We start from the raw sequence: 27,233 nt of genomic DNA, 5'->3' as shown, positions 1-27,233 counted from the left end.
AGCCCACCCTCACCTCCATCCACCACCCACTTCTCTCCTCCCATCTGGTGCCTCTGTTCTATATTTTTTAGCATACTTTTCTTTCATAGTACTCATTATGATTGTAATTAAAAGTTACTTGACAAGTCTGTGCCTTTACTACAGAGTAAAAATTATATGAGGGCTGAGACTTTTGACCAGTTTTCCTAGCACTCAGCCCTGCAACTGCCACATAATAATTAATAAACCTTTACTTAATGAATACAAAAACAGAAAGCACCCAAAACTAAGCTTTATAGAGCCCACCATACCTGGCACTGTCACCGAGCTTTCCAGACCCAGTGTCAGGTCAACCTGAACTGCCCTGCTATTTCCCACCTATGCTAATGGGTGGTCATAAAAAAAAAAAAAAAAAAAAAAAGCCAAGAAGGTTGTTCTGACATGAAAAAGGAAAAAGAACCCACCCCACACACAAATCAACATTGCTGGCCTAAAGCTGAGCTGCGTAAGATAAAACAGAGCTATTGCTGCCCACAAAGCTATTACAGCCCAAACAAGTTAAAACACTGAACCACAGCTCTGGAACACTGAAAACTGCTTACTATCACCATTTTGGCCCAAAGGAAGAAAAAGAGCAATCTTTCAAGCACTACGGACGTGCTTTGTTCAAAGTCCAGGAATTTGGCCTTTGTCTTGAGTACCTGGGCTGAATTGGCAACAAACTCTTTACAATTTAATACTTAAAAAGTTGTAAAGGTGGCAACATGGCGGTGTCGTGTAAGGCCCTGGTGCTGGGTGTTTGTGAAGGACTTAGCTTCCACGTGACATCTTCCCTTCCCACACTCTGGCAGCTTTCCACCCTGCAGTCACCGGTCGCTTCCTTCTGGCGTCTGCTCCCTCCCCCGGCCTCCTCTCCTCCTCTCCTAAGAAGCTAATCTGGACACGGTGCTGGGTCTGTGGCCTCCTGCTGGGTCATGGAACTGCAGGTGCTTTGCATCCCGGCACACCAATCTATAAGCCCTTGCCCCCCATCAGGCAATGAACAGTAGATGGAAGAGGCACGATCGTGTGTACTTATAATGGTGGTTCTCAGCAGAACTATGCATATCAGACTGACCCGTGGAACCACAAAAAGAATTTGAGATCAGTGATATCACTGACACTGAGCCAGGGTGTGGGAGACACGGTCTGGGCAGGTGTGCTTTTGCATCCTGCTGAAAATTACCAAGATATATAGTCCACACGACCTGGCCCGTGACTTCTGACTACACTATGAAGGAACAGCTTACCATGTCTCCTGCTTATGCTGGAGCCCCTCTGGGCAGCTGAGAACTGCTTTGAAGTGACATCCCCACACTCCTAACAAATGCAACAATGTCCCCATTGTGACTTATCATTTGACAGGAGGAAGTCACCTACATATGTCATCCAAGCTGTGTCCCAACAAGCACATATGTGCTGTGTGCTCAGCACCGTTCTACACACTGCATGTATATCATTCCACACTGCATGTATATCATTCCATTTAGGCCTCACAGCAACCTTTCTCATTTTACAAATGAGAAAAGTGAGGTTCAGAGAGGCTGTGGAACTCAGCCAAGATTGTTTAGCTATTGGTGGCAGAGCTGGGATTCAAACCCAGGCAGCATGACTCAAAAATCACACTTTCCATTTCAGGTGCAGGAGCATAAAGAACTTAGCTTGTCCATGTTTTTCTTGGTTTCATTTAGCGACCCAACTATTGAAGGCTCATAGGGCATCACACCAGCCTACTGACCAGTTTACAACTGGCAAAATGTAAGAGGGCCTGGAGCAGGGCTGCCACGTGTGGGGTACAGGCTATGCCCTGTGGTAGGCTGAGAGGCAGCCCAGGCTCTGCTTGGTTGGGCATGTCCCTCGGTGCAGGGCTGCAGTCCCTGCCAGGAGGAGGCCACTTCTTACTGTGCACAAAGATGCCATATGGGACCACCAATAGCTCTGGGGTGAATATTTAAGGGAAATTCAGTATTTTCCATAAATTTTACTTTTAATTCATTTTCTTTTTTTTTTTTTTTTTTGAGACGGAGTCTCGCTCTGTCGCCCAGGCTGGAGTGCAGTGGCCAGATCTCAGCTCACTGCAAGCTCCGCCTCCCGGGTTTACGCCATTCTCCTGCTTCAGCCACCCGAGTAGCTGGGACTACAGGCGCCCGCCACCTCGCCCGGCTAGTTTTTTGTATTTTTTTAGTAGAGACGGGGTTTCATCGTGTTAGCCAGGATGGTCTCGATCTCCTGACCTCGTGATCCGCCCGTCTCGGCCTCCCAAAGTGCTGGGATTACAGGCTTGAGCCACCGCGCCCGGCCTTTTAATTCATTTTCTTAAAAAATGTATACTTCAAAGTAATATATGACACTTATGAATATGACTTATTTTGATTTTTATCCCCTTCCATTTCAAGATAATATTGAGTGTATATGTAGGGTTACCGTAAGATGGGGACATAGAAAAGGAATGGTGAAGAGATTAAAGTTGTCGAACTAAAGGAACTGAGACACTCCCAAAGCACTGTTATGTCCATTCCTAAAATAGGGCTCTACGATACTTTAGGATAAGGCATACCACGTCCAGTCTGGTACAGTGGCTAAAAGTCTGAACTTTGGTATCTGGGGGACCTGGTTCTGTCATGCTCTGGCTGTGACCTTGTGCAAATTTTAAAAACTTGCCCTTCAGTTTCTTCCTCTGCAAAATGGGAGCTAATACTAGAAGATACTCGGGTTAACATGAGGACTAAGCGATACCTTTAAAGTGCTTGGCATAGTGTCTGGCATAAAAATCAAGCTTCATAAACATTAGCTATTATTATTATTACTATTACCAATTAATTCTTAGTCAAAAATGTCAGCAGAAGCAAGTATTAGCTAAGCCTTGGCCCCAGGCCCCAAATTAGGGAAAGTGAAATTCCTTAATGGCAGGGACAAATGTCCTGTTTCACTGTGTGCCCAGAGATCCCCAGACCCCGTCACAGTGCTTGATACCCCATAGGGGTTCATTAACTAATTATTCTTTCTTAATTCAGAGAGCAGTTACACCTGAGCTTTGGCCAACACACACACACACACATGCATGCACACACATACAGGCATTTAATTACAACTATCATTTAAATAATTTTCTTCCTTTAGTTGCATTGTTAGCATCTCTTCTAAGCAAATGGAAAAAGGAATTATTGTTTTTTTTTCTATTTTTTACTGACAGGGTCTCACTCTGCCACCCAGGCTGGAGTGCAGTAGCTTGATCATTGCTCACTGTGGCCTCGAACTCCTGGGCTCAAGTGATCCTCCCACCTCAGCTCCTGAGTAGTTAGGACCACAGGTGCCCGCTAACATGCCCAGCTAATTTTTTTATTTCTTTGTAGAGACAGGGTCTTGCCATGTTGCCTAGACTGGTCTTGAACTCCTAGGCATAAGTGATCCTCCTGCTTTGGCCTCCCAAAGTGCTGGGATTACAGGTGTGAGCCACCACACCAAGCTGGCAGTAACCATTTAAATAAAAAATATTTCAAGTTCACTGTTTATTACCTGTCCCAGTAAAAAGCTTGGTAGAAAGGAGGGTGTTTAAGATAAATACTTGAATCATCAATACATTTCTATTATATGTACTTATCCTCTTAAATCAGAAGGTCACTCAAATTTGGGTATAAATTGATGAATAAAAACAAAGCTAGGGTCTTATCTGTGTATTGAGTTATATGTCTGTTTTAGATAGTGAAATTCTTTCACCTTCCTAAAGAAGCCTCTCGTGCACTGTTTACAGACTTGACAAATTACATCTGCTCCTTTCTCTTCATCCAAAGGGGGTTTTTAATAACATATTAATTTGGTTACAATTTATTTTAGAGAATATTTTGGTGTTTTGGGTTTTTGATTTTAGAACCTTTTTTGTTTAATTCTCAGTTTAATGAATTCATTAGTTTGTATTTTGTTCAGTAAAAAATAATTAAAAATTTGGGTTCACTTTGGGATTTGGCATGTTTGTTGTGCTTTATTTTAGATTTTGGTTCAAGCTTCCCTTGAAGTCCTTGATTAAATTACCAGGAACTGTCAGATGTAGTCGATAGTTCCAAGCTTTCCCTTCGTGTTCTGTGGGGCATCCTTTTTCTTCCTGGATAGTGAGTTATCTTTATCTTCAGAGGTAGAGCACTGCTTACCCACTCCTGGGTTTAAATTACTGTTCCGCTAACTTGCTAGCTGTATGCACATGTACAAGTTAATTAGCATCTCTAGACTTGGTTTTTAAAAAAATCTATAAAGTGGACACAGCAGTGTGACCTTGTTCTTATGAGGATTAAACAATACAGATAAAATGTAGTATCTCATTCTATAGATCCTTTTTGCTCTTGTAATTTTCCATGAAAATTCCAGAAAACAAACAAAAACCTATAACCACAGCTTCTTCTCTAGCTCATCTCATTATGATACTAGCAACCAATTAAATGCTCGGCGGTTGAAAGGCATTGGAAGCAGGGTCAGTTTGTAAGTGGGGATTTCCCTAGCGCTGAAGTGCAGCGCTGAGTGGCCTGGAGAGGTTCAGGCTTTAAGAGCTTCCTCTAAGTCCTGGCAAGATCAGCTCTGCAGGCCGTATGGTCAGGAGCTGAGGGGCTCAGGCCAGGCTGACCCTAAAAGAAGGGAAGCCAGGGAAAAAGTGCTTGTGGAAGGCACATGCAAAACCAAATTTTTAACAAAATAGGGGACTATAGGTAATACAGTATGAGTTCATATATTAAGGCCTTGGGAGAATATGTTAATATTTTTGGTACAGTGAAAAAACCCTATTTTTTGGTATTTTCATTGTATAAAAAAGTATTTTTATAATACTTTCAAAGAATAGATACATGCATCATGATGTAATATTGGGATAAAGACAGTCAATAACTGTGTGTTAACAGATAAAAAAATTAAGTGACTATATTGTTTTGGGGAGCCCTGCATGCCCACTAAGGATAAGGCACCCACACAGCTCCACTGTGAAGAACAAACAGAGAAGAGGTTAGGGGTTCAACCAACCAGAGGGGAGCTTCTACCCCTTGAGTGGCTTTTATAGGCCACACGTTGCCTCTTCCCATTCAGGGAAAGAGATTGAGCAAATCCACCCTCAGAGCATCACTTTACCCTGAATTAGATGATTATTCAGTTTCTTCACACATAGAAACATCAGGGCAGCCAGCTTAGGAGTGTTAGGAGACTGGGCTAAGAAGGCCAAAGAATTTCCGCACAGAAACACTCTGTTCCCTTCACAGCCTCATCCTGGTCCATCCTCGCTTTGGTGGTGAGGGGCCTTTTAAACACAGTAAGGTGACTTATGCTCTGAGAGGCAATGAGTACCAGGCCAAGAAGAGGAGGCAGGGCAGAGGAGTGTCCTGGCCCAAGAGGTGGGGCAGGATGCAGGATGAGAAAGGCCAGAGAGAAAGGGATATGGGGCTCCCCCTACCCGGAAAGCCTCTGCTGTCCTCCTGAGTGAACGGTAGGTAGCCCAGTGCTGCAGCATGCCCCTGGAAAGGCCTGGCTCTTTCTGCATTGCTGAACCTGCCCATTCTGCTCTTTCAGGTGTCAAGGGCTTAATAACGAGGTTAGAGTCATAAAAGTGAATGCCCCAAGGCAGTTCCTAGCTCTGAGGGCAGGCAGTCTTTCTTAAAAACAGGATTCCTTGGGCAGAGCCCTTCCCCAGTGGCACCTTTTTCAGGGATTTGTTTTTGGGTTCCTTTAGATTTGATGACCACAGCCCATCCCCAGTTCACAATGCTGTGTCCACAAGATGGTGCTGAGACCACACAAAGAAATGCTCCTAGGTCCCAGGTAGCCAGTCATTCAGCCCCAAGACCTTTCTCAAAATGGGCAGATGAGTAAGCATCACTTCACTAGGACCAGAGCTTGAGGTGTTTTAGATAACAAAAAGCACAGAGGTCATGATGCTTAGTGGAACACGCACTCTGACTCATTCTTATTTGCCACAAATGGATTTTAGAGATTCTTCAGATGGGGAGTGGGGTGGGGGGCTGAGGATGGCTCCAGCCAGTGTGTGAAACTCCTAGTTACAGATGTCCCCACCAAGGAGGGAGCAACTGAGGGGCCCTCAACTGTAGCCTTTGCCATACGACAGCCCTTTGAATGTTTACCCTTTCCTGGGCTATATATCTCCAATTTCTTCAGCTACTCCCTTGTAACAACAAAAACAATACAAAACAAAAAAACCAAAACTTTACAGAAAAGCCTAAGATCTCATAGTGTGACCAAAAGAAGTTTCTAGACTCCTTGATGGGTGTGGTAGCTCACACCTGTAATCCTAGCACTTTGGAAGGCCGAGGCAGGAAGACTGCTTACAGCCAAGAGTTCAAGACCAACCTGGCCAACATAGCAAGACCCAGTCTTAGTTAAAAACGGAAAAAAAAAAAGAGAAGTTTCTAGACTCCTGGTTCCACATGGCTTATTATGCCATACTCCTCAAATGGCAGATGCTGGGACCCCACTTATTAAAGTGGTTGACCTCACTGTAAGCCTCAGTTTCCTCATCTATAAAATGGAGTGACTACTATACATATCATGCAGTTTGGGAAGGATTGAGAGTGTATGAGCACTCAGCAAGTACACAGCAAGTAGTAAGTGCTCAATAATTGATTTTATTTATAATATACAGACTTTTTTTTTTTGCCCGAATTTCTCCTTTCTTCCCTTGTTTTATTCCTCTCCTTTGGCTTCCAAACCTCCAGGACTGGATTTTTTTTTTTTTTAACTGAAACTCAAAATTTCCCTTGTTTATTCTGGTTAAACTTAATTGTGTATGCTTTATCCATCCTTTCTCTGCCTGTTGAGGTATTTTAGAATGTCAGTTCTATCTTAAAATACATCTACTGATCACTTAAACATGCTCTACTGATTCCTGCTCCAGAAGCTTTCAATAAGTTCAGGACAGTGATGACTGTGATAAAATGACATGACTGTATTCTAGCTCACCTCCACAGAGCAGCAGAATGGGATCATTCTTCTTCCCCAAAAATCATATTTTGAGATCAGTACTGTTATACTTAGAAAATATTTTTAAATCTATTAGAATAAGAAAAGAGAAAGCCTTGGCTTCATCTTTAAAGAAGGAAACTGAGCACACATCATCAGGATGTGACCCTGTACGAAGCAGTTCTGAACAGCTTAATCCATCAGTATGTTTGGACTCAAGATACTGAGGCCACAAGGCAAGTAAGCTCTTGAACTCAGATCCAGAAAGTTTCAGAGCTCCTGGGAACAGAATTGCTGGGAATAACCTAAGAATAAAAGATCAAGATATCAAGCTCCCTGGAGCTGATCTGTAGTCTCTGGGCTTGTCTTTGGTTACAGGTGACCCAGTGCAAAACTCCAACCAATTACATTCTCTCAGCTCCACGGTTTCAAAAACACAGCAAGACTCTAATTTTCAACTGTTCTTCTCTGTTCCCTCATTCTCCCTAAGTAGCTCATTCCAATTGTTTTTCTTGGGCTCACATCCCAGCATCCTTGTGCCCCACCCTGCCTGGAATTCAGGCAGCCTGCGATTGTTTCAGCACCCATATCCGCTTACCCAGCAGAACACCACCTTCCTTATCCTGACTCCTCCCAAAGGCCAACCTTGTCAACCCAAACACAGAACAAAGACAAAAACACCCGGCCATATTCCTGTGTAGCCTTGTACCATTTGCAAATCATTTTTTTTTTTTTTTTTAGATGGAATTGTACTCTTGTCACCCATGCTGGAGTGCAATGGCACAATCTTGGCTCACCACAACCTCCGCCTCCTGGGTTCAAGCAATTCTCCTGCTTCGGCCTTCCCGAGTAGCTGGGATTATAGGCATGCGCCACCACACCTGGCTAATTTTGTATTTTTAGTAGAGATGGGGTTTCTCCATGTTGGTCAGGCTGGTTTCGAACTCCCGACCTCAGATGATCTGCCTGCCTTGGCCTCCCAAAGTGCTGGGATTACAGGCGTGAGCCACTGCGCCTGGTCTACAAATCACTTTCATACATGTCACCTTATTTTCCTTCTCACAATGCTACTGCAGGCAGGGAAATTGTATTTCCATTTCAAAGATGGGACACCAAGGCTCAGAAAAATGAAGACAAAGTCCCAGCATCTCATCACTTGTCACTGGAAAGGCTGGGTTTTCAGCCCTGATCTTGTGACTCTGAGCTTCAAACTAACTTCTAACATACTTAAATGGGAGACTAGATTTGTGTGATTCTAAACATTAGCAAATATAAACCACCATCTCATCTTTTGATTGGTATGCTTGACAGCTGTGCTTGTTTTATGCCAAATTCAGTGTCAAACATGTATCTGCCACTCAAAAGAACTACATATGTGATATGGTTTGAGTTTGTGTCCCTGCCCAAATCTCATGTTGAACTGGAGGAGGGGCCTGGTGGGAGGTGACTGGATCATGGGGGCGGATTTCCTCTTTGCTGTTCTCCTGATAGTGAGTTTTTACAAGATGTGATGGTTTAAAAGTGTGTGGCACTTCCCCCTTTGCTCTCTCTCTCCTGACGCCATGTGAAGAAGACGCCTGGTTCCCCTTTACCTTCCACCATGATTAAGTTTCCTGAGGCCTCCCAGTCATGCTTCCCGTTAAGCCTGCAAAACTGTGAGTCAATTAAAATTCTTTTTTTCACAAATTACCCAGTCTCAGGTAGTTCTTTACAGCAGTGTGAAAACAGACTAATACAATATGGTTAGCTATTTTTACCAACAAAACCAGTTTTTCCTGATCAGCCTATAGCATGCCATTAACACACTGCTGGCCAGGTGATCATGTAAATATTCTACTTTGTATTTTCTACCATCTTGCATTACTTGATCACACAGCATTTTGTTTAACTTGTTCTATAAAATGAGAATAACTCCTGAGAAGATTATTGTGATAGCTGAAGAAGGCAGTGAATATAGAGACCTTAGCTAGCAAATATTCAATTAATAGTACACCATATTACTACCACTAACAAATTTTCAATGCTTTCATTAAAATCAAGCAGAGTTTTGTTTTCTTAACAAGTATCTGATGAGGTATAAAGCAGCATCAGTACAATAATTCAAAGAAACAGAATGATTTCCTCTCCTTGGCCTTTTTGAATCCTTTATTTCCTCCCTCATTCAGCAACCTCCTGGAGCCCACTCTCCAATGGAGGAGAGGGATGTGCAGACAGTTCCTATGATGATGAGAGTGCTCCACCGATGGGGCAGCCAGGGCTCGGGAGGAAGCAGCCTTAAACTGGGGAAGAGGAGTCAGAGCAAGGGAGGTGGGGCTCGCTCTTGAAGGATAGGGAGAATTTCCTTGGAATCCAAGAGGGAAAAAGGCATTCTTTTGTAGGAAGAGGTCTAAGCAAAGGCAAGAATGATGCACTTGGGGAGGGGCAAATAGGTGGGATGGCTGCGCCACAGCCATGTGCAGGGGCATGTTAGGAGATGGGGAGGAACCCTGGTGGGGCCTAGTCATGAAAAGTTTCCAATATTGGATGAGTTTGGACCTTATCCTCTAGTCCCATAGTTCTCACCCCCTAGCACATACTGAAATCGCCTTTGGAAACTTGAGAAGACACCAATACACAGGCCCCAATTCAAGATTCTGATTTGTTTAGTCCTGGGTGGGGCCTGAGTATTGGGCTTTTTATTTATTTATTTATTTATTTATTTATTTATTGAGATGGAGTCTCGCTCTGTCACCAGGCCGGAGTGCAATGGCGTGATCTCAGCTCACTGTAACCTCTGCCTCCTGGGTTCAAGCGATTCTCCTGCCTCAGCCTCCTGAGTAGCTGAGACTATAGGCATGCACCACTACACCAGTACATACTACATTAATTTTTGTATTTTAGTAAAGATGGGGTTTCACTATGTTGGCCAGGGTGGCCTCCATCTCGACCTCGTGATCCGCCTGCCTCAGCTTCCCAAAGTGCTGGGATTACAGGCGTAAGCCACTGCACCCAGCCTGGGCTTTTAAAATAAGCTTTCTACGTACAACTTGAGCAACGGCAAGCCATTTAAAAGGTTTAATACGGGAATGATTTGACAAATTTGCAGACAGGTCACTCTGAAAGCAGTTTGTGAGAAGGGTGTCTGGAGAAAGTCTGAAAAGAAGGCAAAGAGACATGTGGGGATGAAAGAGGGGGGAAAATTTGAAAGCTATTTGAAAGGAAGAATCGACTAATTGGAAATTAGGGACAAGGCAGTGGGGCAAGAATGATTGACGTGCCAGTTCTACTGCATCTAGATGTGCCACTAACAGGTCGGGAGCCCAAATCAAAGAGCTGGTTTGGGAGGAGGATAATGAAGTTTGTGAAGTCTGAGCCCCCTCTGAGAAGCCTGAGAAAATGCAGGTGGCTCCCTCAATCAACAGACATCCAAAATGGACTTCAGTGCTGAAAGGGAGCTGGAGTGAAGATTCAGATGTGCAGTGCAATGACGTATGGGAGGTGGTTGCAAACGTGAGCATGAATTTTGCCCAAGTTGAAGTAAACTGGATGAAAAGAAAATAGGGCTAAAGGGGGAGCACGAACAATGGATGCTGGTGCATCAGAACCACCTGCAGACCCTTACTACAATTTCATTTCTTCATGCCACTCCAGACTGAATCTGGTAAGCCCCAGAATCTCATTTCTAACAAGCTCTCTTGTGCTGCAGGATCAAGGCTAGGTTTGGACACTGTACTTGTTTCCTGGGGCCGCTGTAACAAATTACCTCAAACTTGGTGACTTAAAACAACAGAAATTCATTATCTCACAATTCTGGAAGACAGATGTCCAAAATCAAGGAGTCAGCAGGGCCGTGCTCTTGGCTGCAGGGAGAGAATCCTTCCTTGCCCCTTCTAGTTTCTGGTGGCTCCAGTCTCTCCTTGGCCTGTGGCTGCGTAATGCTCATCTCTGCCTTCATCTGCACATGGCCTTCTCCTTTCTACAAGTGTCTCTTATAAGGACACTTGTCATTGGCTTTAGAGTCCACCTCTCATCTCAGAATCCTTAATTACATCTGTGAAGACCCTTTTCCCAAATGAGGTCACACTCACGGGTTCTGGGACATGGACACATCTTTTGGGGGGCAGCCATTCAACCCATTACTGACACCATGGCAGTAGCTCACATGAATGAATGTGAGAGGGAGCTGGAATCCAGAACTCCACGCTAAGCTTCCTGACAGTGGTAGGAAGAGGAAGAAGAGAGGAAGGGAGAGCAAGCCAGCTCAGAGACTCCTAAGATACCCAGTTGCACTCCCAAGTTGTGTTCTGCTCAAGGGACCACAGGCCACTGTGAGTTCAGGGCAAAAGACCACCTGAGAGTACTCCACAGCATGGAAAAAAAAATCACAATCATAAATTCACAAAAAGCCAGGCCATGCTACCCTCAAAATGTAGGCAAGAACTTGGAAGGGCTGAAAAGGCTTTTAATTCATTTTTAAACTAGATTAATGCAATATGAAGCTGGAATTTCCTCTCTAAGATTCTGCAGCCCTTTTCTCACCACCCTAGTAGTTTCCAGTCCAGACAGGTCACCATGGCAGCATGGGATTAATGATTTCTGTCTTTCCCATTGTTTTCTTAGGAGCAGGCAATGCCCTCAGCCATGAACATTAAAGAAGTTCAGTTACACTTCCCTTTTCACCACCTACAAGGGTCCCATAAATATTCACTGAGAGCAGATCACCCCTCATTTTTATACTGATACACGTTCCACCATTAAAATCCTACATTATTTGTGTCAGTTGCCTGATACACAAAGGTTTTCTGTCCCCTAAAACAGGACTTTCCCTGCTTGGCAACAGGGTTTCCAAGGCCAGAAGGTCAGTGGTGCTGGAGATGGTAGAAAGGAATGAGGCACTATAAGATTAAACTCACAACCAGGGGACAACAAGAGTCTTCAGAATCAGATTCTTAATGTGGTCAATATCACCCCATCATACATTTCTACAGCAGGGCTTAAAAGGCACAACCCTCAACCCCACCCCCTAAGACCAAAGCATCCAATCCACCTCCTAGTTAGCAAGTCCACAATCTTACATAGGTCAATCTCTATGTCAGTCTGTCTCTGTGCTTCGCCGGAGTGTCTAGAGCAGCACTCCTCAAATGTCAATGTGTGTAAGTCAGCTGAGGATCTTGTTAAGTGCATTTTCTGACACAGTGGGTCTGGGGTAGGGCTCGAGGCTCTGTATTTCTAATGGACTCCCAGAGGATGTCCATGCTGCCAGTCTGAGGACCACACTTGGGGTAGCAAATGTCAGGTCTCCACTGCAGCAGCATCTGATGGCTTTTCTTTGGTCAAGTCATCCTGGAACAAGTTTCTAGAATGATTCCACCCTGGCCCACCTAGAGTCCAGTCCACATAGCATAAGCCCTACAACTTCGCTTACAATGGCAGACACTTGTATTTCTAATAAAAGCCCAACTCTTACAACGGAAATGGGTGACATAAACAGGACAAATTCCAGAAAAGCGTCTTGTATGTCTGGTCCATCTTCATCTATGTCAGGGTAGAGATGGCTGAGGTACCCCTGAAGATGTGGTTTAAATGGAGTGTAGGGAAACCAAGTTCCCTGACCTCTGGTGAAATAATAGCTAGAATGGAAATGATGATGATGATGCCAGTAACAAGAAAAGCTAACACTGACTGGGCACCTTTTACATCCCAGGCCCTGTGCTATGTGCGTCAAAGACATTATGACTCAGCACCAAGAAAGAAAGGGCAGGGTTAAAAGATGTGTAGAAAAGAGGGAAAGCATTGTAAATTCCAGGGTTTGTGGAAGGTCAATAAAGTGTCAACAGAGGGAGACTGTCAATAAATTGTCAACAGACAATTCTCAGATTGTCCCAGTCTAGGACTAGTTAGGAAGTCACTGTTGAGATATTTCAGAAAACATCCTTGGACCAAACGTACCAAAGACCAATTATATCAGGACATATCTGCTGTCCCTTGCTGTCGTCCATCACCTGATGCCATCCAGGTTAGCCTCTGCAGGCTTGGTTCCATTTGGCTGCCTTAAGAGGGACATGCCTGGACACGGAGGGGCTTCCTCCAATGTTCTTCCTGTCTCACCCTGGGATCAGTACACTGAGCACTGGGCAACTTAGTCAGGGCTGCTCTGTCTGAAGCCTTCCAGATATGCCTGGACACAAATACCATGCTCTGCTACTGACCCCACTGACATAATACTTTGCCTGTATGAAATGGACATAGTTATATCCAAAGCGACTGACTTATTTGTGGTGAGATGGAGAAGGTTCAATGGCCTTTATTTTTCCCTGGGCTGGGCCTTAGACAGCTTCAAGCCCAACGCTCTGCAGGAGAAGACTGGGCAGGTTGCCACTGAGGGAATTCAGATCAGTGGACTGAGTCAAATTGCATGCAACTGCCATGCAAGCAGCAGCCCATAGGCTCCATTCGGCCTGCAGATGCTCTCATCAGGCCCCGATCTATGTGAAAAAGTCTCAAACCTCCAGTTTGCCACAATCTAACCACTTGCTTACCTTCTCATACCAAGCCCACATTTAACGTTCAGATTACCTTCCTGTTCCTGTATGTGAGTTTTAGATCTTAGTCTATAAAAATGTAAGTATAAATCACGTGTAGGTTTTGTTCTGCCTGTGAAATTTTAATCTCTGCACGGTGATTCATTGTCCTAAAATTTAAATGCTGAGATGTCAGTATTCAGGTTTTCAAAACTCTCAGAGTGCTTCGTCCTAATGAAGGACAGGTGTTGAGAAGCCTTACCACAGAATATATTTGGGTGATATACTATTTCTTAAGGATTCCTTTAGTTTGTCCATTCCTATGGGAAAAATTTCCCTACATAAATCCTCAGAGGCAGAGTGGCAAATATCAAACTCTTCACTTTGCTGCAGTCAGTCACATTAATGATAGTCTGTTCAAGCTTCAGGAAAAAGGGGTACCTGACTCCTAATAAGCATTTCATGAAATCAGATTTTCTATCAGAGGCACTCAGCTCTCCTTCTTTAAAACAAGCGTCCCACAAGTCATCATGAGCAGGTGTGTAACGGGAAGCAACACTCACTGAGTTTTATCAGTTCCAGTATCCTGAGCTGACATCATGCTCCCTCCTGGGTTACAGTAGGTGGGAGTTGACATCATGCTGCATCACTGTGTCACACAAATACAACAGTTCCAAAAAACAGATCATAGAAATAGGGCCTGGACCATCCAGCTGTCAGGTGTTCCAAACAATAGGGTCAACACCATGAAGCATCTCCACCAAGATCACAAGTACCCTCAAGGAATCCTCAGAACGGCTCAATGAAAATGGTGGCTAAACCCACGAAGCAGATTTCAGCTTTAGCGACATCAGGGGGGATGTGCAGCTGATCCCTCAGTCCGGGGAGCATTCTGACCGTCTGGGGCGTGAGGACCTCCTGCTGGAAGGCGGCTGAGGCTCTGGGCCGGGTCTTCCCCACCTCCTCCCCACTGTCAACAGACACCTGGCTCCAGGCGCAAAATGCCAGCGTACAGAGATTATCTGTATGGGCCTGGGCCCTCAGATATTTATTTAAGTCCACGTACACACTTTCCCTGCACAAACATTTTCTTCTTCCCCATTTCCCACAATTCCTCCTCCCATGTTTCCAGTTTGAAGCCACTGCTGGCAACACTACGACCTCTGGAGGGAGGCCAGGCCTGGCAGCACAGAGCGCGAATGCAGCACAGGATTGTGAAAGTTGCCTCTTCATAGGCTCAGGAGACGCAGGCGCTTGGCAGAGCTGTCAAGCAAGCCCACCAGCAGGTCTGAGGTACACGGAGAGGCACAGAAGCTTTCCTACTATGGAAAAGTGACCAAAACTCTGGCCAGTCTTTCGAATGGATGAACAATGGTTCAGACAAAAAAAAAAATCAAGTGGAAAAAATTGTGGGAGGGGGGAAGAATATTAAGGGAGCTACGTTCCAGTCAGCTGTTGCCAATTTCACCCCAAAAGAAATTTAATAGAAACAGAAGGAAAGTTTCTGGCAATAGTCAGGTACCTACATAGTTCCCCTATTCACCTAGTTTAGGGTAGAATTATCTGAGCAGAAGGAGCAATGACGTTGGTAAATAAGTTGTGTACATTAAAAAATAAATAAAACTCCCCACGCAAACTCCAAACCACTGCAGGTAAACACTCGCAATATGTTGTTTAGAAAAATTATGCTTTAAATATACTGATCTAAAAAAAAAATCGAAAGAACAGACTGTTCTGTAGAATAGCTTGAGTTTCTGCCTGTGCTTTCATTTTAGAAAACAAATGCTCATAGACCTCACAGCGGGAGGAGTTTCACACAGGGATTCAGCTCACAGAAAATGGCCACCGCCTTTGACAGACCTTAACACAACAAACAGGGCACCCAAGAGACCTTTTGGGAATATGAGGCACTTGCCTTTCACAAGGGTAATCGTCTAGAGATACACAAAAACCCCTTCTTTTTTTTCTTCCCGACCAGTAATATAAATCATGGCCTCCCAAGTACTTGTTTACAGAATACCACAATGACTAATTACCAGAACTTTTCTTATTCTCTCTGAGCAAAGGAACCTCATGGGAGAAAAAAAAAAATAGGTCATTTTTAATGTAAGGGAGTTGCTAGGATTGGAGGTAAGACAACTATTTAAACTTCATAAAAGGAAAAAAAAAAAAAACCTCAAAAAGTATTTTCTAAAATAGAGAAAGGCGCAAATCTTCTTATCAGAAACGCATTATAAATAGAAAAGAAATTCTTAAAAGAGATTGTTCAAATGTGACAAAAAGCTCTCGGTTTCCTGAAAATGTCAAAAACAAAAACAAATATCGACAATACTCTAAATATCCAACAGACAGGGTAAGAACTTCACTTAGAAGCAAATTTCCATTTAGGTAATTTATGGTGCTTCTGTGCACAAAGTTGCTTTACACTGTGTAGTCACTGAAGACACTCCAGAATTGCTAGACCTTCACAGGAAAAATTTTAAAGGTCAGGGTTTTTTTTTTTTTTTTCTTTCTCTAGTTAGCACAGCACTCCGGGGCAGCCAGTTCTCTAACGTCTGAGTAAAACCCTACACAGGGCTTCATTTCAGTGCCACGTCATGGCTTTTGCAGACTATCTTCTTGCCTCTGCTTCCTCAAAGTGGTCCTTCTGTCTCCTCCCATTAAAGCAAAGGTGGAACTTGCATTAATCCAAGAGAAGGGCTGAACACACCACAGAAGGCATGGTTCAGCCACAGGCACCGGTTATGGCTACATTGTAAATCTCTTCCACCAAAGAACATCAAAGACCCGCACGCACGGAGACCTCGAGAAACCTTGCTCTTTGAGCTCAAGTCAGGGACTAGAAGACCAGACTAAATAGGTTTAAGCAGGGACAGACCAGAATGCTGAGTAGGTTTTTCAAAAAGGGAATCCTCATTTAGGTGTCTGGGAGCCAATCACTGTGCTATTAGAACTAATCGGAAATCTCCGTGCTTACACGAAACGCACAAAAGTATGGGGAGACTGATCTGAATATGCGGGTCTCCCTCGCCTGGCAAGATAATAAATTCATCTTTGTTCGGACTGAATTGGTGGTCTTATTATCTAATTGTAATCAACTCTACAAATAGTCAAAGTTGTTCTAACACACGAACAGGAAAAATAACATAAATAAAACAGGGCCTAGAAACAATATCCAACTCACAAAGCAGGAAGTGACAGCTCATATCTGTCTCACCTTGCACAAAGCCTGCCTTCATGGGTTGCTGAAATAATCCCAGGATACCCTTCCAGGACTTAAATAGCCACTGGATTTCTCACGAAAATGCATCCTGGTATGAACACTCACAGTAGTGGCCAGAAAAACTGGGGTGCGCAAGCTGGGTCTTCCTCCCTCCCCAAGAAAATGTTTAATTTCTTTCAATATTAAGTTATAATATACCTTAGGAATTTTCATTTACATGAGAGAGGAGAAATGCTTTTGTAAGATGGAAAACAGCCTTCTGCCTCTCCCAGGTCAAAAAGAAATTTGCTTGACTATCTTAATTGGCAAAAACCCAAGGGCTCCAACTGGACCGGAAGCTTTGCATCACGGTGTCCTACTGCGTGTGTCTGCTGGAAGTCCAGCAGATGTCATGGTCAGCTCGCTCGCATGGGACAGTGCCAGTCCTTTAAGCTTTGCTGCTGACTGCCATCTCCTGCTTTTCTGATAACCTGCCTGTTTCTGGCAGACTGGGCCTAGGACAGTGGGTTCTGTTCCCACTTTGCCACTAATGATGTGGCCTTGAGCAAGTCCTAAGACTTCTCTGGACATTTCTTTCCTTATCTGGAATGCAAAGAGGTTGGGCTAGTTTATTTCCCAGGTTCCCTATAAGCATTATATTTGAAAACCACGATTCCCAGCCAGTCCCAATCCTTCTGTAAGAGTCTTCATTCCTTCAAAAGTGGACAATCTCCCACCCTTAAATTGATGCACTTTCCTCAAAAGTGTAGAAGGTAAAGGCAGAACCCAAAGTCTGGCTAATATCGGCATATCTATGAGGACAGGAGGGAGCTGCTACATTGAGACCCCTGGGAGACCTCAGACTGAGTCCCTGCCCCTGCTTGTCCCAGCACCTCTGCTTTTCTGCTCGAAAGAAAATAAACTACTACACCTTAGAGCCGGAGGAAACAGCCATCATTGAGCGAAACCTTCTCTGGTTACAGGTGAGGAAACCAAACAAGCGAAGTCATGCTGGGAACAATTCCTAGGCATCCCCTCTGGATTCTCACACGGATGTCTTTCTTCTCACCCCAACCCAGCCCTGCAGGAGCTCTGGGCAATTTTCCTAGCCCCCTGTAGAGTTCCTCAGGGCCTCAGAGGGTAATCAACAAACATTTACTTAGCCCTCAGGGCAATCCCCCAAGGAGCAGTTTTAATCTTTCAACTGGTACAGGCTCTGGGAACATTTAGCCCAGCATAGTGACAGTGACAGCTATAGCAAGACACAAATTAATTGATCTTATCAGTGTGGAACTCCATTGGTATTTTACTCTAAAAGAAAAGCTTGCAGCAGCACAGACAGTAGATAAGGATAGGTTAGGGAGATAGGGAGGCTCCATGAGGCTGGGGTTCTGATCTCCTACCTGGCGCGTAGTTGATACTAAGTAAATATTTGCTGAACAAATTCAAATTTGCACATTATCTCTGCTCCATTTGCTTCTTGTCAAAAAGTCTGAGGTTACAATAATATTAAGGATGAGGATCTCTGAGCCTCTCAGTTAAAATCACGAACAGGCCGGGCGCGGTGGCTCAAGCCTGTAATCCCAGCACTTTGGGAGGCCGAGACGGGTGGATCACGAGGTCAGGAGATCGAGACCACCCTGGCTAACACTGTGAAACCCCGTCTCTACTAAAAAAATACAAAAAACTAGCCGGGCGAAGTGGCGGGTGCCTGTAGTCCCAGCTACTTGGGAGGCTGAGGCAGGAGAACGGCGTAAACCCAGGAGGCGGAACTTGCAGTGAGCTGAGATCCCGCCATTGCACTCCAGCCTGGGCGACAGACGGAGACTCCGTCTCAAAAAAAAAAAAAAAAAAAAAAAAAATCAGGAACAAACACTGGTTTCATACTCTCACTATGTGGCTGGGGAGGCAGCCCAGAGTGTGGAGAGAAGAGGCTGGCCTTGTGAGTCAGACAGACCCCAGAGTGTAAAAATCTCATCTCAGGATGGGCACAGTGGCTCACGTCTGTAATCTCAGCACTTTGGGAGGCTGAAGCTGGTGGATCACCTGAGGTCAGGAGTTCAAGACCAGCCTGGCCAACGTGGGGAAATCCCATCTCTACTAAAAATACAGAAATTAGCTGGGCATAGTGGCAGTCACCTGTAATGCCAACTACTTAGGCTGAGACAGGAGAATCACTTGAACCTGGGAGGCAAAGGTTGCAGTGAGCTGAGACAGCGCCACTGCACTCCAGCCTGGGCAACAAGAGTGAAACTCCATCTTAAAAAATAAAAAATAAAAAATAAAAAAAACCTCTCATCTCTACAACCTTGGCTATAGTTGTTGAGTTTCTTTTTGCTTCACTTGCCACACCATGTTGTCTGAGGTTCTAAAAGATGGCAGAGATAATGCATACAAAGTATAGACCTAACTCCATGAATGTCAGTTCCATCCTCTTTCCTTGGAGCTGTGGGTATAGAGAGAGAAACTCTGTTTCTAGGAAAGGCTCCAGGCCATCAGCATCCTCCTCCAAAGAGGCAAACCAGCAAAAGGATGCTGACATCGTTTTAAAATGACTCAATATAGTTTTCATAAATATATTCCCACTAAGTCATCTTATTTCTAAATTATGTATAGAGAACATAACGAGCAATTCAATATACATGTCAAATGTTTTATACTTTCCATATCTAAGTTAAACACCAAACATGTCTATATACCTCAATCCTTTGTTGTGAATAAACAAAGAGGGGAGCTGGAACTAGGAAGAAAAAAAGGATACATTCTTTTTCTCTCTCTCTCTTTTTTTTTTTCTTTAGATGGAGTGTTGCTCTGTCACCCAGGCTGGAGTGCAGTGGTGCGATCTCAGCTCACTGCAACCTCTGCCTCCCAGGTTCAAGTGATTCTCCTGCCTCAGCCTCCCCAGTAGCTAGGGCTACAGGTGTGTGCCACCATGCCCGGCTAATTTTTGTATTTTTAGTAGAGACGGGGTTTTGCCACGTTGGCCAGGCTGGTCTCGAACTCCTGAACTCAGGTCATTCATCAGCCTTGGCCTCCCACAGTGCTGGGATTACAGGCATGAGCCACTGTGCTCAGCCAAATGATTTTTTCATCTATAAAATGGAGTTGGGATAGATGAAGAATATGAACTTTAGCCTAAAAATTAAGTGACTTTAAGATGCAAAGACTGAGGGAAATAATATAATGACAGAGATGTTTATCTACCAGAAGACAGAGTCATGTAGAATAATTTAATGGCATGACTGTGTAGTGTTGTCACTATATATATTGCTAACAAACAAGTTACAGTGGTTTTGCAAACTCTGGCCATGGGACAAGGTGTCATCACTTATTCCACAGGAAAGAAACTGGTTTGCAGGCAGTATGTTACCCAGTACTGTGATCACACAGCAGAGAGCAATGAGATGATGCGGGGCAGGAGGGTGCAATAATACCACCATTCCCTGACTCTCTGGAAAGTATTTGCTTTTATCTGATTATGCATATAATCCATTAACATTAATGATATAAAAATTTTGAGCATAGACATATCTCTGGTAGAAACAGGATTTGAAACTAGCATCTCAAATCTCAGGTTTATCTCTTCCTCTGCTTCACAGAAGTTGGCAATTGTTAATCTTCGTCACCAGCCATGACAGTGCTGTTTAAAATACAGATTCCCTTGCCCCACCTGGGAATCTACATTTTGACACGTTCCCCAGGTAGATTCTTGTCCATACTAAATTGATGGTCACTGGGACTAACCCAGAATAAATCAGTGGTAATAGGAGGTGTGTGCTTTCCATGATAAAATTAACAAATTAAAATGAGTCTTAAAGATAAGGCTTTATGTGTAGATGCACATTATATAAATTTATATATCTATACAAGGTTGTGAGGGGAAGGGAACCAATATTAATTAATTGCCTGCTACGGTATATAGAGATCCTGACCAAATTATATATTAGTCAGTTTTCCAAATAATCCTATATGAGTTACGGATGGAAAAAGTCAGGCTTAGAGAGAAACTCTTCTAAAGTCACAAGTCTGGAAAGTGGCCCAGCTAGGTTGTGAAACTAGATTTATCTGACCCCAGTCTCCTCATTCCATTGTACTAAGCTCATATGCACGTGAAAACACGCAGACACGCATATGTCATACAGTAGCCATATGGTAAAAGGCAATGGAATGACATTATTGTTAGAAACTTTTTGCATCAACAGAAATGTAGTTTTTAAAGGACTCATTCTATTAAGGGATATTCTTTAATTTGTATGCTGACAACAGAATACAGTGTATGACTACTATTAAAACCACATTTAACAGCTTGAATTTTCATAATCAGAAATGTGTTCTGGGACTTGCCCGGGACAAATTTAAGAGTGATTCTTGATTTGTGTAAGCTACACACTTATGTAAATTAAACCACTTAATATTCATCATATACGTCATATTACCTTAAAAAGGAAAACACCAACAATGTAACTTCGCACTTGTCAATCCAAGGGTCTTCCTAAGCTCATCCCTCACCTTCCAGGGTCTGACGTACCTGGTTCCCTCCATTGGGAACCTCCTTCCGCTGGCTTCTGGAGTTGCGTTCCTCCATGGTTCTTCCTTACTATCTTGCCGGACTTCTATCTGCCTCCCTGGATCTTCCATTCTTTTCGCAAAAGGCTCCATCCTCAACCATTTTCCCCCTATATTCTCTCTCAAAAATCTCTTTTCCCGTCTCTTGATATTCTCTCTCAACAATCTCTTTTCCTGTCTCTTGACTTTTTGTTATAAACCAAAGACTCCCAAAGGAGCCCTGGCCTTCCTGTGGAGCGCAAAGCCCCCTTCTGCCTGGGAGACAGCATGCTTCAACACTGCAAACACAGCACCTCTAAAATGTAGCTCCTTACCTCCTTCTGAGTTTCTTCCATGGGAACTACTGCTCTGGAAATCGCAGTGTCAGCTTTAGCTGTTCCTTCTCCACTGACACATCAGATTCTGTCAGTTCTTCCCTCTGCATCTGTTCCTTTCCCATTTCATTGTTATCAACCATTTCAGGCCTTTCCTGCCCCTCTTTTTCCTTGGTGGGTCATAGTAGCTTAACTGGCCTTCTGGCCTCTAGTTTCTGCCCTGCCTCTCCTCCTGATCTCCCCCAAGCTACTCACAAGAGCCTGGCCCTGAAGCACAGCCACAACACTCCCCTGTTCAAGTATCTTTAATGACACCTATTGGTTAATGCATTCACATTTCCTAATTGGCATTCAAGACTGTATCATTTGGCACTGAATGTTCTACAGTTTTGATGCCTGTATATAGACCAGTTCTAACTCAATTGGACTTGACCCTTTTCCCTGAATATGCTCCACGTTTCTCCATCTCCTACTAGTCCTCCTATCTCAAATGCCTCTTCCCTGTTCTTTTATTGAAATGCCACATCATTCAAGGACTTGCTTAGATGTTTTTTCTCAAGAGCCTCTTGACTGCTAGGGATAAAAGGGACCCCTTCCTCCTCAAATTACCAAAATATCTTCTTTTTGCATTTATCAGATGGTTATTTCTGCATATCTTCTTTCCTCAACAGAGTCTGAGAGCGAAGAGACCAGATTTTTGTGGCAGCTGAATTCTCCATTCTCTCTAGCACAGTCATACTTGTAGTGGATTGCTGTACAGTATTCATAGAACACCTTAAAGTTTACAAAGCATGTTCACATTCAACATCTCATTTGTTTTATTTGGGGATTAAGTTATTACAGGTAGCATTCAAGTCTTGCAATTTGATTTCTGTGGCTTATTGCAATTCTTAGAGCTATCTCTAATTTTCTACCTTATAAATTAAACAAACATATTTCTTAAATTACTTTACTTTTGAATACCCACAGTCTTCTGTGGCCTACAAAGCTAAGAGAAGAGAACGTTTCAAATCAAACAAAACCCCTTGCCAAACTGCTTTTTCTTGGATTCTGAGTTAAATGTACAAATAAAAAGGCCTCTATAAGCAGGTAACAAGAATGACAAAATCAAAATTTTAAAGAGAAGTGTGAAATTCCTTTCTAAAGATATTAAGACTTTTTAAATGGCTTTCCTATATATCCATTTGGAATTCTACGTATGGGTCAATCTCTAACATCCATGAGCTGACGTTCCAGCATATTAACAATAGAAAATTGCTAACAGTTGAACAACAAATTCTTTGCTAAGAGACTGGAAATGACTAATATGATTGTAAAAACAAATCTGTCTGGTCTTGAGTACCCAAGTGCCTTGTAGAAGCTCAATAAACATTTGTTGATGAAAAATAAATCAATGAATTCAGAGAAGGCCTTACTATCATTTATTTATTTATTTTTTATTTTTTATTTTTTTTTTTTCTGGAGACGGAGTCTCGCTCTGTCGCCCAGGCTGGAGTGCAGTGGCCGGATCTCGGCTCACTGCAAGCTCCGTCTCCCGGGTTCACGCCATTCTCCTGCCTCAGCCTCCCGAGTAGCTGGGACTACAGGCGCCCGCCACCTCGCCCGGCTAGTTTTTTGTATTTTTTAGTAGAGACAGGGTTTCACTGTGTTAGCCAGGATGGTCTCGATCTCCTGACCTCGTGATCCGCCCGTCTCGGCCTCCCAAAGTGCTGGGATTACAGGCTTGAGCCACCGCGCCCGGCCCTTACTATCATTTATAAATTGAGGGCATAAGTTTTAATAGGTGGGCGGAAGTATAGATTTAAGTGGAGAAAAAAGAAAAATTGAATTCAGAGGTAGAAATTTTGGTATGTCTATGACTCTGGTCTGTCCCTGTGATGGACCCCACTCTGCAACTTCTGGAGAAGCAGGGAAGGAGGTGGAGGTGAATGGCAAGCACCATCCATCCTACCGTGCCTCTCTGGAATCAGGCTGCAAGCTCCTCCAGGATGGTCACTTTGCAGTGCTGGCACAGCGCTGTGCCCACAGAAGGGACTTCATACATGTAGTATGAGATGCAAACCCCTCCATGACCTGTCTCTATTTTCACATTTCAATCCTTTACGCCTATTCTTCCTCACCTCATAGGGCTATCGTGAGGGGTAAATAAAAAATACTGTGCTTAAAGCCCTTCACACACTGCCTAGCATACACATGCATACAAATGCTTGATAAATGGTAGTTGTTATTGTCACCATCTGGGACTTTGTATATGGCTCCAAGGTAGAGCTTAGCGTGTTGGGCCGTCAATACTTGGCTGTGACAGCTGCAAGTGTCCTGGGGATGGTCTCTTCACGTTTGTATACTCTGTGCCTAGCAGAGCTCACCTCACAGAGGGCCCTGAAGCTGGCTACGTGACTGAGCAACGAAGATCCAAGGTCCAGTCCTGCCTTGACCCGCAACTCACTGGGTAACCCTGAAGCGTCATCTAAACTATCTGGGCCTCAGCAATGTCAGTGCATCCTTCCAGCCTTGGGAAACTAGAGATCTGTGAAGAGACATGTAGAAGACTCCAGAATAATTGCTGACAGAACTGGAATGAGAAACCAGCTGTCCTAAGGCCTTGATCTCCTAGTTCCCCTTCATCACAGGGGCTTTACACATCCGGTCTCCCAGTAACACATCACTTGTCATGGTCACTTTGTAACCCCAAAACTTGATGGATTGCTGTCTTGAATCATATACCCTTTGGGAGTCCCTCAGAAAGACCATTTCCTGTCTCATGTAGACTAAGGAGAGACGCGAATTTAGTTACCTCAGTTAGAACAGACCAGCTTTAACAGAGTTAGATTCCTGTGCTTTGGAAGAAATCACTTGGAAATCCTTGGTTCTGAGTCCTCCATTTCTTCCACATCAAGATCTAAAAAGAAAAAGAAAAGTGCAGTGTCCCATGACTAGCTGCTAGGATTTGATGTTTTAGCAACAATAACTGCAATCAGCACATATTGAACACATAAGTCAAGCACCCACAAAGTGGTTGACATATGTGGTTTCGTGTTGTCTTCATAACAACCTTCAGATGTAGGGAACATTCCCCCATTTCACAGCTATAGAAACGGCGACTCTAATGGGCCACAGAACCTGTTCGAGGTCACACAGCTGGTTTATGTGACAACTAGGACTCAAATCCAGATTCAATTGATTCCAAAGCCTGGGCCATTAACCAGTAAGTCAGGGTTTTAAAAACTTTTCAGCCAGTGACCCACTGTTTTAAAAATTTATGTTATATAAACTGAAAACCAAAAGTCTCATAAGACAATGCTTACCTTCACTATGTGCAATGCATGTTATTTTCTATTCTATGTTTCTCTGTATTGTACTGTATATTCTATATCGTTAAGAAGATTTCCAGTAGCAACCCACTAAACTGATCCCAGAGTCTTCTAATGGGTCCCCCACTCTTGAAAAACACTACACTTAGATATAGCGCCTCACTAGCTGCTTCTCTGAAACCAGGACAAAACTCTTCCACATTTTTTAACCATGAGAATCTGACCAAGTAGTTGAGCTTCACAGAAGAAGTCTTTAATCTTTAAAATGTGTATAAGGCACTATAACACATATCACCTATAATCGATCCTTAGAAGGGATACTCAATTAGGGCCAACGTCCAGAATGGAATTAGGCACTTACCTACCGCAGTGCAGGAGTTATAAAGCGGAACCGCGGACAGACTAAAATCTCAGGTGATTTATGATGTACCCTACAAAAAAGTGGCTAACGGCGGGCGGTTGTGTTGTATGTTGTACCAACAGAGCAGACCTAACTACTGCAGAAGTAGGCGTCTGAGACTGCAAACCCCTGGGGGCAGGGCTCTGCCTTTGCACGTCCCGTTCAATTCCAGAGTCTTGGTGTTGCATCAAGGAAATTATCAAGTTCCCGCAGGGTCAGGACTAGGGTCCGATTCTCAATCCAGGAGACGGGAGGTGTGACTGTCAACGCAGTGCTCGAGCCCGCTGGACTCGAGCCCACCACGTCCCCAGTCCCGGGAGCGCATTCCTCCTCGGCCCCCGCCCTCTAGCACAGCCGCGCAGTTGGGCCACGAGATGCGGCGCAACCTGCCCGCACTCTCCAGCCGAACCCACCCCGCCCCGCCCCGCTCCGCTCCGGGCGCGGGCCCCGGAGTCCGGGCACCTGCGGGCGCTTCCTCCCCGCGGGCAGCTCGGCTCTGCTGCGTTTTCGGAGCTCAACCCTTGCGAGGGTTTCCCCAGCTCGGCTTCCCGGCTCCCTCCAGAAGCGAGGTGCAGTCGGGCCGGCGGCGCCCCGGGTCCCATGCCCGCAGGCCGCGCCTCGCCCCGCCCCCGGCCCCGTGAAGACCCTGCAAGGGGCACTTACGGGGCTCGGCTCCTCAGCCGTCGGCGCGTTTCCCCGGGGGTCCATGGTGCTTCCGGACCCGTGAGTCCGGCCGCGGCGCTGCACAGCACCGCCCAGAAAATGGACGCCGGCGGCTCGGCTCTGCCGGCCCGGCCCGCCCCCGGCGCGGGGCAGAGGACGCAGCCCGTCCGGGAGGAGGTCGGCCCGACACGCAGCCCTGCGGGCCCGGGGCTGGGGGAACCGCGGCGCCAAGGATCAGGCCTCAGGAGGGCGGCGGCGGGACCCACGAGGGCCCCGCAAGGCCCCATGCCTGACCCAGGGGCCAGCCGGGGCCCCCCACCGAGTAGGCAGCGGCGTCAGCCTCCTCGGGGAGGACACAATTCAGAACCTGCCGAAGGTCAACGCAGTTAGGACTCTGGGCCACACAGCCTGGTGACTGTCAGAACAAGGCCCCGGGCCGCAGAAGTGTCCGTGAGCTCCTGTTCCAGACTCTGCACACAGGATTCGCAGAGTCTGGTGCTGTTTCAATTGCATCAAATGCTCAGGAATAAGGAGTCACCTGTGTTTTTCCATGGCCGTCAAGAGAGGCCTAGATTGATTTTTCCCAGCGTGGCATAGAAACTATTTCACGCAAAAGACCCAGTCCTCTTCTTTAAATGAAGGGCCCTGGCCGCTGGCATCTTTCTTCCAAGATCCAGGGACTGCTCATTGAAAAAGTATTCAGAGAGGGCCTGCCACAGGCTGGCCATGTGGAGCTAATGCACGAATAATGGACAGGTGTTTGTTTTTAAAACATCGTCCATGTTCCCTTGTTTTGATAGTAGAGTCTTAAAGTTTCTTTTAAAAAAATTCAAGGGCACAGCTTAAAAAGATTAAAAAGTCAATTCTTTGCATAACTTACGTTTTTAGCTAGGAATCTATAGTACTTGCAATTCTGCATCCCAGTTCCTGACCATGTTTTAAGAATGTGATCACTTGATGAATAGACTCCAATATTAAATATAAAGCCAACAAAACATTTTAAATAATGAGGGAAAAATATATTGACTCCAAGTCAGATTAAAGAATCGTGTTATTTAAAAATAAGAGGAAGAGTTTTGAAGGCCGACAGTTTAGGCAACATGCATACACATGTATATTAGCATTTCCGAACCTCCTCAAAGCCAAGCACCCTTTATTCTTCCTCCATATGCCACATGTTCAGCAAGATCTACTCCACTAAATTGCATTTATTAAGTAATGATTCATCTTCCCACTTAAACAAAAACAAAAACCTGCAATGTTTTTGTATATGCAATTGCCAATCAGAGCTTCCTCAAAACCTGAACTAAGCTG

The 27,233-nt window shown here is 44.5% G+C and overlaps 1 protein-coding gene across 14 annotated transcripts in view; it reads right to left on the bottom strand.

The window, feature by feature from the left end:
* ZBTB38 (zinc finger and BTB domain containing 38) overlaps nt 1–27,233 on the bottom strand; it is a 125,612-nt gene that overhangs the window by 21,670 nt on the left and 76,709 nt on the right. For 12 of the 14 annotated variants that reach the window (XM_050778006.1, XM_050778019.1, XM_050778023.1 and 9 more), the window contains one exon: nt 24,340–24,444. The gene's annotated coding sequence lies outside the window, so the exon portion shown is untranslated. Of the gene's footprint in view, nt 1–24,339; nt 24,445–25,217; nt 25,590–25,919; nt 26,024–27,233 lie in introns of those variants that run through there. The other 2 variants (XM_050778015.1, XM_050778050.1) reach the window with 2 other exon arrangements.

Source organism: Macaca thibetana, chromosome 2 (genome assembly GCF_024542745.1).
Source record: "Macaca thibetana thibetana isolate TM-01 chromosome 2, ASM2454274v1, whole genome shotgun sequence".
In the NCBI taxonomy this organism is placed as follows: domain Eukaryota; kingdom Metazoa; phylum Chordata; class Mammalia; order Primates; family Cercopithecidae; genus Macaca; species Macaca thibetana.
Note: the sequence above shows the minus strand (reverse complement) of the source record. Positions and strands in the feature narration are given on the sequence as shown.